The sequence below is a fragment of the Nannospalax galili genome, unplaced genomic scaffold (assembly GCF_000622305.1).
Source record: "Nannospalax galili isolate Female #2095 unplaced genomic scaffold, S.galili_v1.0 scaffold1340, whole genome shotgun sequence".
Classification (NCBI taxonomy): Eukaryota; Metazoa; Chordata; class Mammalia; order Rodentia; family Spalacidae; genus Nannospalax; species Nannospalax galili.
This window is the reverse complement of record NW_008346293.1, coordinates 1,592,319-1,603,900: the sequence shown is the minus strand read 5'-3', so window position 1 is coordinate 1,603,900 and position 11,582 is coordinate 1,592,319.

Below are 11,582 nucleotides of genomic sequence, written 5' to 3'. Positions count from 1 at the left end.
ACCACTACCCCTATATAAGCTTGTGCCTTCCTGCAATAAAGCAGACCTGTATCACTGAACCTGGTCTCCTGTGTCTGAATGCGGCTCCACTGACACAGTCTCCTCACCAGCCCTGGGGTCCAGGACAGGGCAGAAGCAGCGATGACAGGAGGCAGCACAGGGCAAGCAGAAGAGCTGCCTCCACACCAGGTGAACAGAAGAGCAGCCTCAGCCCAGGGCAGCAGAAGAACAGCCTCAGCCCAGGGCGAGCGGAGGAACAGCCTCGACGCCCGTGAGAATGAAGGCGCAGCACCCATGAGAACGGAGACTGCAATGGGCCACTGTGACACTGTCCTGTGACCTGTAGCATCCATCATCTTTTAATACCTTTCATAGACTCTTATTTTCTTCTTCCTTTCCCTAGCCATTTAAAGCCTCACAATGAATGTGAATTCTACCTATTTTATTTTTCCTAGTTAAAACAGCACTCACAATAAATGCTTTCTAATACTTGTTGAATAAATGAAACTGCTGAGGTTACTCTACATAGCTGGAGACTCTTGGGTATTCACTTTAAAGGAAGGCAGAACTTCTGTTTCCTTCCCTTGACTTTGGCTTGGCTTTTGAAAGTCCCTGACTCATTGAATGAGGCAGAAATGGCATTGTAACAATTTCAATTTAATAAGAATGGCAGTTTTTATTTTCCAACTGAGATCTCTTGTTTGGGGCATGTTCCCTCATACAATTCAACCACTATGCTGTCAGAAGCCCAAGGTACTCTGATATATCACTACAACCAAACTTCTAGCCAGTATCCAAAATCAAATGCCACATCTGAGTGATGTGTCCTATATGAATCAACCCTACTGACTCCTGAGATGATGAGTCTAGCCAGTCTCACATGGATCAGAATTGCCTAGCTAATCCCAAGATTAAAAAAAAAAGTTCCTATGTTGTTAACAATATTGTATATAGTTTGCTACAGTAATAGAAAATTGATTTAACTTATCTGTAATATCTATGCTAAATACCATAGATAACATTGCATGAATATGAAAAGATTCATCTAAGGATATTCATTCAAAATGAGAGAAAATCATTTATATGAATAATACTTCCTTTTCCAACAATGACTTGGGAATTTGTAGGAAGGATGTATTCAAGGGGAAATCTGGGGTGTGAAGGATTTGATAAATTGGTAGAGTTGATGGAACATGTCTATAATAGAATTTAACTATTAGAGGTGAAGGGGATGTTTGCTGGAGGAGACAGAGCAGGAGGACAGAAGCAAAGGAGAATGGCTACTCGTCTCACAGAAGGTGTGATTGGGCCAGGAAGGGCTTTATGAAGGGAAGGGGAAGCCAGAAGGAGGACTAGAAACAACTCATGAAGCTGTGCATACAGCTGTATTTCCTTCACAGTCAGCAGTGAATCAGAAGAGCCTTCTAATATCCACTTGGCTTTGTTGTCATGATTATAAACATTATGTTTAGCAGTGCAAATGGATACTTTTAATCATAAAGTTAAAAATGGAGTAATTCTACAGTCTTCTTTTCAAAGACCCTCGCCATCAGCCTTTGCGTCTCTCATTTTCTCTGTAAACATTAGCACAATTGGGATGTGAAAGGCACAACAGAGATTCTCTAACCCCTCTATTAATAACATTGTGTTCATGGTTAGCTATCTACCTCTTTAAGTATTCTATCAAGACAGATTCTTAATATTTCACAGGATTTATCATATGAAAGTATTTTTGGTAGATATCTTAATGGAACATATTTACATTGGCTTCAAATCTGGATATAGTTATTGTATAAATGAGCACCAACTGTGCATCTATCCAATTCTACTTGTTACAGTGCCATTGCTATGTTAGGCAGCTTTGTGTGACTATGATAAAATACCTGATAAAATTAACTTACAAAGAAAAGGGATTGTTTTGTCTCACAGTTCTAAGATCAGCCAGCCCCACTGCTTTGGGTTCTGTTGAAGGCAGCACATCTTGGTGGGAATGCTTGATGAAGCAAACTAGTTACACAATAATCTAGGGAACAGATGATGATACTGGAGTTCAACCATCCTTTCTGAGGCTAGCCAGTAACCCATAAGGCCTTACCTCCTAAAGACCCACAGTATCATCCATCAGTGCCTCCCTGGTGACCAAGACTTAAAGAGAGGGACGCTTTGAGGACACTTATCCAAACCACGGCACCTACACTGAGAAGTTTAGAAAAAAGGAATCCTAGGAAATAGTTCTACAGTTTTTATGACTTTGACTGAGGCTGTTCTGAATTACACTCGAGTTCACATGCCAGAAGAAGAATATCTTTTTGAAATGAAGAGGAAAGTATTGTTTTGATATTTCCGTGGTCACTTAAACCTCCCATTATACAGGAGTCCTTTTTAAAAAAGTCACATTCTTGAAATCTTATAGGCAAATATGAGGTTCTTTTCTCTTTACTCCAATTTCCTGATTTATTATTTATTTATTGTGTAACGATAGCATGACTAAGTTTATAAATAGCAGTAATCCTTTTTGGAACAAGGAAGGCAATTTGTACAAAAATGAAAGAAAAGATGAAATTAAATGAATGTTATTTCAGTCACATAAGAATAATTATATAAAACCGAGCCAAGAGTGGTGGTACATGCCTACAGTCCCAGCAGTTGAGGTAGAGGCAGGAGCATCAGGAGTTCAAGGTTATCTGCAGCTACATAGAGTTCAGTGCCAGCCTAGGCTATATGAGATCCTGACACACAAAGTTAAAAATGCAAATAAGGAATAATTTTAGAAAAACAGAATAACGAAGCTGGCAAGATGGTTCAGTGGGTAAAGGCAGTTTTGGCCAAGTCTGATCACTTGAATTTGATCCCAGGATCCACAGAGTTGGAGGAAAAAACCAACTCCTGCAAGTTGTCCTCTGACCTCCACAAACACAGCATGGCACATGCATGAGTGTACACACACACACGAAACTCAGTTTGGAAACTCAGTTGGCCTCTGCATGGTACAGGGTACTGAATTCAGGTCCTCTGCAAGAGAAGTCAGTGCTATTAATCACGTATCCATCTTTCAGACCCTCATATCACTTTTTTTAAATCCCCTGAATCTACACACAGACACACACACACAGACACATACACACAGACACACACACACACAGATACACACAGACACACACAGACAGACACACACACAGACACACACAGACACACAGACACACACACAGATACACACACAGACACACACACAGACACACACATACACAGACACACACACAGACACACAGACACAGACACACACACACAGACAGACACACACAGACACACACACACAGACACACAGACACAGAGACACACAGACACACACAGACACACACACACACACAAAATGAAATAAAATTTTTAAAAAGTGGAATAGCTACAACATGAACTAAATACTTTTAAAATGACTGAACCTGACCCATACTTTTCTTTAGGAGTTGATTCATTAATAAGTGATATCATAGAAATTACATATTTACTCAGGGATAAATTTTTTTAATGTACTTACTTTTCTATATCATACCCAGACAAGGAAATGAGATTTCAAAAGTTCTTTGAATAAAGGAAGTTTGATAATTTAAGGAAGGCAAGTGTTGCCTGCAGACTGCTCATTAAGAGAAGACTGAGCAGCAGGGAGGGGGCCCTGAGGATATCCATGTTAAATCAAACAGATGAGAGCAGCGTTTTACAGCTTGGACTTTGTAGATGTGGTGGGCCTCAGAGCAGAATGAATAATGCCCTGAATCTTTTCACATGCTTCTAAAAATAGCAGCATGCAAGACTATGCAGCTTCCTGAACGTCCAACAGCATTTTTCTCTGAAAACATTAGTAACTACTCTTTAAGAGGGTAGATTAGTCACGCAATGCTTCTGGTCATTTTTCTCTGTGGAGATGAAGATAGCTTTAGCGTTACGTGAATAATTGCAGAGCAGGGGTGTTTTGGCAAGGTCTCTTTTAACAGTTTTATCCAGTGAAAGTTAAATGGGAAACCTGTTTGTAACTCTTCTATGATTCAAAAAGAAGAAAGAGGTAAAGCTGTTAAAGAAGCAAAATTCTCCAAATTTTAAGGTAAACATGCAAAATGCTGCATTTTCTAGAAGGCAAGATACTCAATTTGGGTGAGCCCCCCAAATTAATACACATATTTTCTTTTTCTAAAAGTATCTAGTGATAATCAGAGATGTTAAAGGCTTACTTATGAGTAACTGCATCTGAGATTTAGCAAACTGGAAAAGGGGGAGAGAGTTGGTATATATTGAATGTTATTTTCCCCCAGATACGGGTGGCACAAGGGAAAGAACACAGCTCTAAGGACTAGGTGCCTGGTTCCAACCCTTACCTGTCAGGTCCAGCAAAGCTAGCTGATACACATGTATTTCCCACCCCAGCAGCCCGTTATAAATGAAAAACCAGAACGGGGTTATTAATTTCTGAGATGACAAGTCCATAAGTGACTGGATTGGAATTCAGGCACAGGTTACTCCAAAGTCTGCATTCTTTCCACTTCACAAAGTCCCTGGGATAGTAACAAGATTCTGGAAGAGCCTAATATTTCATCCTGCCACAGTTTCAGACATGTTGACAGGACACATAAAACTCCTAAGTAGAGACACAGTGCTATGTCACCAAAGAGCAGCAGAGGCATCATGTTTGAATCAGTTGTTCTCGTCTTATCAAATTCCAGGTGGGACTTGGTATAAAATGTGCAGGTTGGTGTTGGACACAGTAGGTTAATGATGTACAAACTCCCAGTTTAGAAAGTCTCCAGTCTTCTAAAGGATGATGGCCTAACATGGCCAACTTTAATATGAAGATACATGTTATTTTATTATCCTGATCAGGAAACAAAACTGTTCTCTACCACTGGTATACTCCATTTTGCATTTCAACGTTGTTCAAACTGATTGGCATGTTGTATCCTTAAATAGCTGGTCTGAAAAACACCTGTGGCAATCATACAAAAATGTCATGAAGACTCGTCCTACAGTTCAGCAGTATCTCGGGGAAAGAATGAATGAGGCAGATTCTGTGAGGTCTCTTGGATGGGCCAAGAAACCCAAAGAGCTACGGCTAAGTCATGTTTGGTGGGTGAGGGTATATGCTTGTTTTGTACACTTTCATGTGTAAATACTTGATGTCTCTGTCTGATTCAAATTCAGGGCCTTGGGATCAAAGGTCTGTTCATCAGCCAATTCCCAAGAAGATATAAGGCAGGCATGAAGGGACTTAAGAAAATCAGACTCTAGTCAAGCTGACTATGCTTGGGACAGAAATTTATGTTCCAGGTAAGTATTTATAAACAGAAAGCCAATTGTGTGAATTAAATTAGTCTGAAAAGACAAACTCTATTCCATTGAGAGAACTCAGGATGTTAAATTATCACTCCTGCGTAGCCTGATTTTTTTCCCTAACCAGGACAGTGAAGATAATGTTTCTTTGGGGGCAGAGGTTGTAGAGTTTAGCTGTCAGCCTTGAAAACTCAGATTATGTGGTCAAAAGTACTTCTAGACATGGTAGATTTAGACCTGCTAATATACTTCTTGCTTAGGCTAGAATAAGCTTGAAAGTACAGCTCTTTTGTGGTTCTTTTACATTTTTTCTTTGTTTTTGAGAATTTCATACATGTATACAATGAAATATGATCCTACCTCCCCCACTTCCCACTCTACTCATGCTCCCCCTCACCTGCCTTCCTTCTAACTTCACATCGTTTTATTTACTAAACAACCAAGTTCGGTTAGTGTTGCCCATGTGTCCCTCTGGATGTGGGGCCATCCACTGGAACATGGAAGACCTACCAGTGCCCAAATCCACAAAAAGGGATGATTCTCCATTCCCTAGCAACAACCTGTTGCCAGTAGCTCCTCAGTAAAGGATTGGGCCTGGAGACCATCTACCCTGCTGCACTGCGGTTTTGGTTGGTTCAATCTTGGGCAGGTAACCACAGCTGCTCTGAGTTTGCGATGCATTAGCCGTGCCATGGCTAGAGGACAGCACTTCACAGTGCTCCTCCCTATCCTTGGCTCTTACATTCTTTCTGCCTCCTCTTCTGTGATGTTCCCTGAGTCTCGGTGGTGGTGGGATTAATATAGATATGCCACTTAGGACTGTGCTATGTGCCTAAAGACAAAAGCAGTTTCGGGGGACTAAATAGGGGAGAGGTGGGCTCTTAGGAGAGGAGAGATAAAGAGCAAAGATAGAAGGTCATTTTTCAGAGAGATAAGATGTGGCCAGGTCAGAAGTGCACAAAAGAAGAAAAATGTAGCCTTCTACAGGAGCAAAAAGATTGACCTTCACTCAAACCTGAGATGCGAAATGTCACCTGGCCTCCACAGAAGAGCCTGAAGAAAAAGCTAGAAATGGGTTACTTCTAAGCATCTAGAATTCACAGAGAAAAATGTTCCCCCCTGACTATTTTAAAAATAAAACATCATTAAACAATTCGATTAAATAAGGATTAAACCAGTATGTCTAAGGTATTACTTTGGCTAAATTTTTATTCCTTACTCAACACCTAGAGGATTTTAGAAATGCTGTTAGAGTCCCATCATTTTTGCAGAATTTTACTGTGATGAGCTAAGAGTCTGTCTCATGCAAGGTTTGCAACTGTTTCTTGTAAAAAAGTAATATATTAAATTATCAGTACCAAAAATAGCTAACCTCATCTATCATATTATATCGCAACCATTTCCACAGTAAGAGTTAACTTAATGCTGATAACATCACTAATTAAAAGATGGGATACACATTTATACCTCTAATAACTTTTTAAGAATAACTCAGAGAGAGCTAAGGGACATTGGTTTTTCTCCTGATTTAATACAAAGTTTTGAGTACAATAAACTTTTCTTGGTGCTCAGGGAGAAGAACCAATAATGACTTATCTTCACATTTGCATTAAATAAAGAACAGTTTTCATTTTATCATCATAGAATTGATAAAGGGAACGAGGAGAGACAATTTTAAGAAACTTCAGCTTCACCATGTTTAATAACGTTTCTTGCATAGAAAACACTGTGAGAGGATGTAAAAATGATGAAAATCTGATTCATTTCTTAGCTGTCTTTCTTGACTGGAGGGGGGAACTCTGTGATTATTTTTAACTAAATGCATTAATAAAGAGTGGGAAAGAATTTTTAAATTATTGTTTATTTCAAATGCTTTAGGAATTAAAAATGCTTCCTATACTATACAGGTATATGGATCAAAAATGCAAAACTTCTATTTTCTCAGAGTTGTCAGGTATAGAAAATTCTTTCCCTTTTGTTTTTTGAAACAGGATCTCACACTCTGTACCCCTGGCTAGTCTCAACCTCAATATATAGCCCAGTCTGTCCTGAACTCATGGCAACACGATTTCAGCTTCTCAGAGCACTGGAATTAAGGGAAAGAATCACCATACACAGCTGGCAAAATTATTTTTAAAAGACAATGCAAGATCTATTGTCATAATTTTCTCCTTATTTCTGTACAACTCTAAACTTAAAAAGACAAACTTTAATCATTTATATAGGGCCATTTCAAGGAGAATATATTCAGGAAGATTATATATAATAAAAGTTGTATAATTCATAAATGAAAGGAGAGCTTTTCCTTCAAAACTACTTCTTGAAAATCTTGACTGGCTAAAATGAATTCATAAAATCTCAGTATCATATCCATTATTCATTCATAACACAGTTGAAGCAAGACAGCTAATGTAAGGGATAAAGGAGGCCAATGTCAGCTGGCCTTTTGAGAACTTTGATATGTAGCAAATTTCAATCTAGCATAATTTAAGTTATGAATTCATGGTGCCATGATGACATGAAACTTTCTAAGAAAGTTAATTTATGAAAAAATTGTTTTTAATGATATATAGGGGAGAGGATTTCATCCCAACTGTAGAAATATTCTTAGTTCTAAATCAAATATTCTCATCCACCAAATCTCAAAATATTGGACATGCTGAACCTGGAAGTTCTTACTCCTTTTCCAGTCATGAGACTATGAACATTTCAAAGCAAAATACATGCTCAAGGGTTTCTGAATGAGAGCTCTAGAACAGAGCAGTTGGAATCACATACATGGGCTTTCTTGGTTGAAAAGATTTAAGAAGTACCATGTAAAAAGCAAAACTTCAGATTCAAGGTTCTATTGTTTATAGAACATGAAGAAATAAACCCAGCAGAGTACTGCACATCTGTTATCCCAGCTGCCCAGGAAACAGAGGCAGGAGGATTGCAAGTTGGACTCTGTCTTAAAATATTGTTTTGCTTTTTTGTGCATATATGATGTGTGCATGCATGTCAGGGTAGCTATATGAATTCATGTGCTCCTCAGTGAGCTTATGGAGGCCAGAGGTCAACATCAGGAGCATTCCTCTGCTGCTCTCCACCTTGGTTTTTAAAACAGGTTTTGTTTCTCATCAAACCTCGGCCTTGCTATTTCAATTGAACTGGCTGGCCAGCCAGCCCCTGGGATCTGCCTGCCTTCCGGCAACCCACACCCCAGCTGGTTATAGGCATGTTCTACCACACCATGGAGCTTTTTTATGTAAGCACTATGGATCCGAACTTGGGTTCTCATGCTTAGGCAGCAAACATTTTACCTACTGAGCCATTCCCCAGCACAATCAAAACAAAAATTTTAATAAAGAGCTGGAGTCGGGCTCAGAGATAGACTTCTTGTCCAATACATATAAGCACGTGGATCCTATCCCCAGGACGGAAGAAACAGGAGTTGGGGGGAGACAATAGTTACATTTTTTTCCTCTTCTTTTTAACTTAAAATTTTTATTGAGAATTTCATACATGCTTATAAGGTGTTCTGATCAAATACATACCCACTCCTTCCCCTCCAACTCCTCCCATGTCTCCTCATCACTTTTTCCTGACAACTTCATGTACTCTTTCTTTCTTTTTTTCCACAAAGCTTTTTGCTTCTCTAACATTTCTCCCTCTGAAGAGGTAACCCTAAAATCTTTTAGGGATTACATAAGAGCTCCCAAATACTTTTGACATTTTTGGCCTTTGGAACAGAGTATGCTGCTAAGAGGCTCAAGGACATTCGGACTTTTAGCCAAGAAACTGGCTACTTTTCTTTGGGGTCTTTTTACCCTAACTGCCTAGCCAATTCCTACCTCCTATCACACCATCCTCTGGAGGTTACCCAGATTGCCAATAGGGAATCAGGTCACAAACTGCTCTGCCTTCTTCCATACTGAACAGGGACGTAGAGTGAGGCAATTGGGGTACTCCTTCAGTGGGTCTATCTAAAAGATTCCCAAATCGCATAACTCTTAACTATAGGGAGAAAAGAAAGTCCTTGACTGGTGCCTAGGAGAGGTGAAGGAAAAGTAAAAGCAAGAGTGGTTAGCATTACAAGTTCTAGACAGGGAACAAGAAAAAGGTCAGAAGGCAAAATTTTAAATGTTTATATGAAAGTCCATTGGAATTTTTTGACAAGAGCTTCCAAAAGCATCCCTCTATTGGGTTCCTCCTCATTTTCTTTTGTCTGCTAAGGCTGGATTCGAGAGTGATGGGCTCAGGATTTTTTTCAGGCACTTTGATAGCTATTGGAGGGGCTAGAATCAGTGTCAGTTTCCTCTTAAAGGCTTCGAGATAGGGGGAGAAAACAATTTTAGCCATCATTTTAGAAATAGTGGATTATCTCCCTTAGCTACAGGTGGGCACTACAGTATCGTAGACCAAGATTGGAAGTCTTACATTTGAGCAGCACTTTCTGAATAGAAAAAAAAAATCATCAATGAGAAATAATTGTCCAAATAACATTTTATAGGGACTTAAGTTTAATGTCTGGGAAGTGTAATCCCTTGAACTCTTAAAGAAATATACTGATCACTTTAATCTTTGATTATACTTTCCTTTTGGGTGTTTAAGACCATTTAGTTGGCCCAAATAAATCAATTTATTTTAATCTTAAGGTCATTTGAGGATCTGTTCCTCAGAGGTCACATGGTAAGGTCATTTGAGGATCTGTTCCTCAGGGGTAAGATAGGCTTGGAAGGAGCCCCTGGCTCCTTTCTTTTACCAGTTCCATTTATGTGAAGATAAGTCAAAGGTCCTACTTGATCATGGCTGGCTTCACTTGGAAGCATGGAGGAAATGTTTCCTTTGAGTTAACCCTCCTCTTTGTAGACTGGACACTGGTTCAAGTCTATCTGGTGGGATCTCCATGGCCTTCCTGAACAAGAGGATAGGTAACTCACCACAGTTATAGGACATTTTGAGAGATGTTCCATATTCCCCTGGAACTTAGTCAACCTTGGAGGGCAAGGAGCAAAAACTGTCCTTAAAAATCCCTCTGAACAGATTAGTATAGGCCTCAAAGTATGACTGTTAAACACCCAAGAAGGTTAGTTCCACCATTCTGGTACTTTTAATTACCATGTGCTATGTAGATAAAGCTTGAGCAAAAACCAAACATTCTCAAATAAACCTTGACTAGACATATATTTTGTTCCTTAAACTAGTTGACTAAACTATGACCTTAGGAATTTTAAGATTATGTGTATATTATTTTTGTCTCATCCTTTATATATCATAGAAATAGTCATATTTAAGCTGAAAACTATTCCATGAATGTTTGATACACTTCTTACTGCAAGATATAATTCACTTTGAACAGGTAACCCCCAGGGTTCAAAGTTTTTTGGATTTGTTTTTATTTATGTGTATGAGTGTTTTGCTTGCATGTATGTAAGTGCATTTGTGTTGTGCAATGCCCCCAGAGGGTGTTAGATCCCCTTGGAAGTTGTTAGCCCCCAATGTGAGTGAGTGTTGGGAACAGAACCCAGGTCCCCTGTAAGAGCAACCAATGCTCTTAACAGCTGGGCTGTCTCTTGAGCCCCAAGTTTAATATTGTTCTAAAAAATTAAATAACATCAAAAAATGCAAAAAATAAAATAATGTCATTTATAAATGTAATAAAGAAGTTTTACTCTAAACACAGAAAGGGGAAATTATGTAGCTTGTTACAAAATAAATTCAATGTTTACTTTCTGAACTTTGCCAAGGAAACAAACGTCTATTCAACATTCTAAAATCATAGGTAGAAAATCAAAACTAGCAGTAGAGGAAGGGCTTATTTTTTTATATTTAATTTTATTTTTGTTTTTGTGTATGAATGCTATGCCTGCATGTAGGTAAGTGCACCCATGTAGTACAATGCCCGGGGTAGACAGAAGAGGCTGTCGGATCCCCTGGAACTGAAGTTACAGACAGTTGTTAGCTGCCATGTGGGTGCTGGGATTTGAACCTGGGTCTTCTGCAAGAACAGTCAGTCTTAACTGTTGAGCTATCTCTCCAGCCAAGGAAGGGTTATTTTAAAGAGAATTTTACTGCACAGAAGGATCTGACTTTGTCAAAATTTTAATGTGATTTCAGTCTCTAAATAAATTAAAGCTATAGATCTTAAGATGACATCATTTGCAATACAACTGCCCTTTATCCTTGGTACTAGTCAGAGGCGATCTTGGCTGTCAACTTGGTTGGATCAGGAATCAGAAGAGTCACACTCTGGGAAGGTCTAAAAGAGACAGTCCATAAGAGTATTT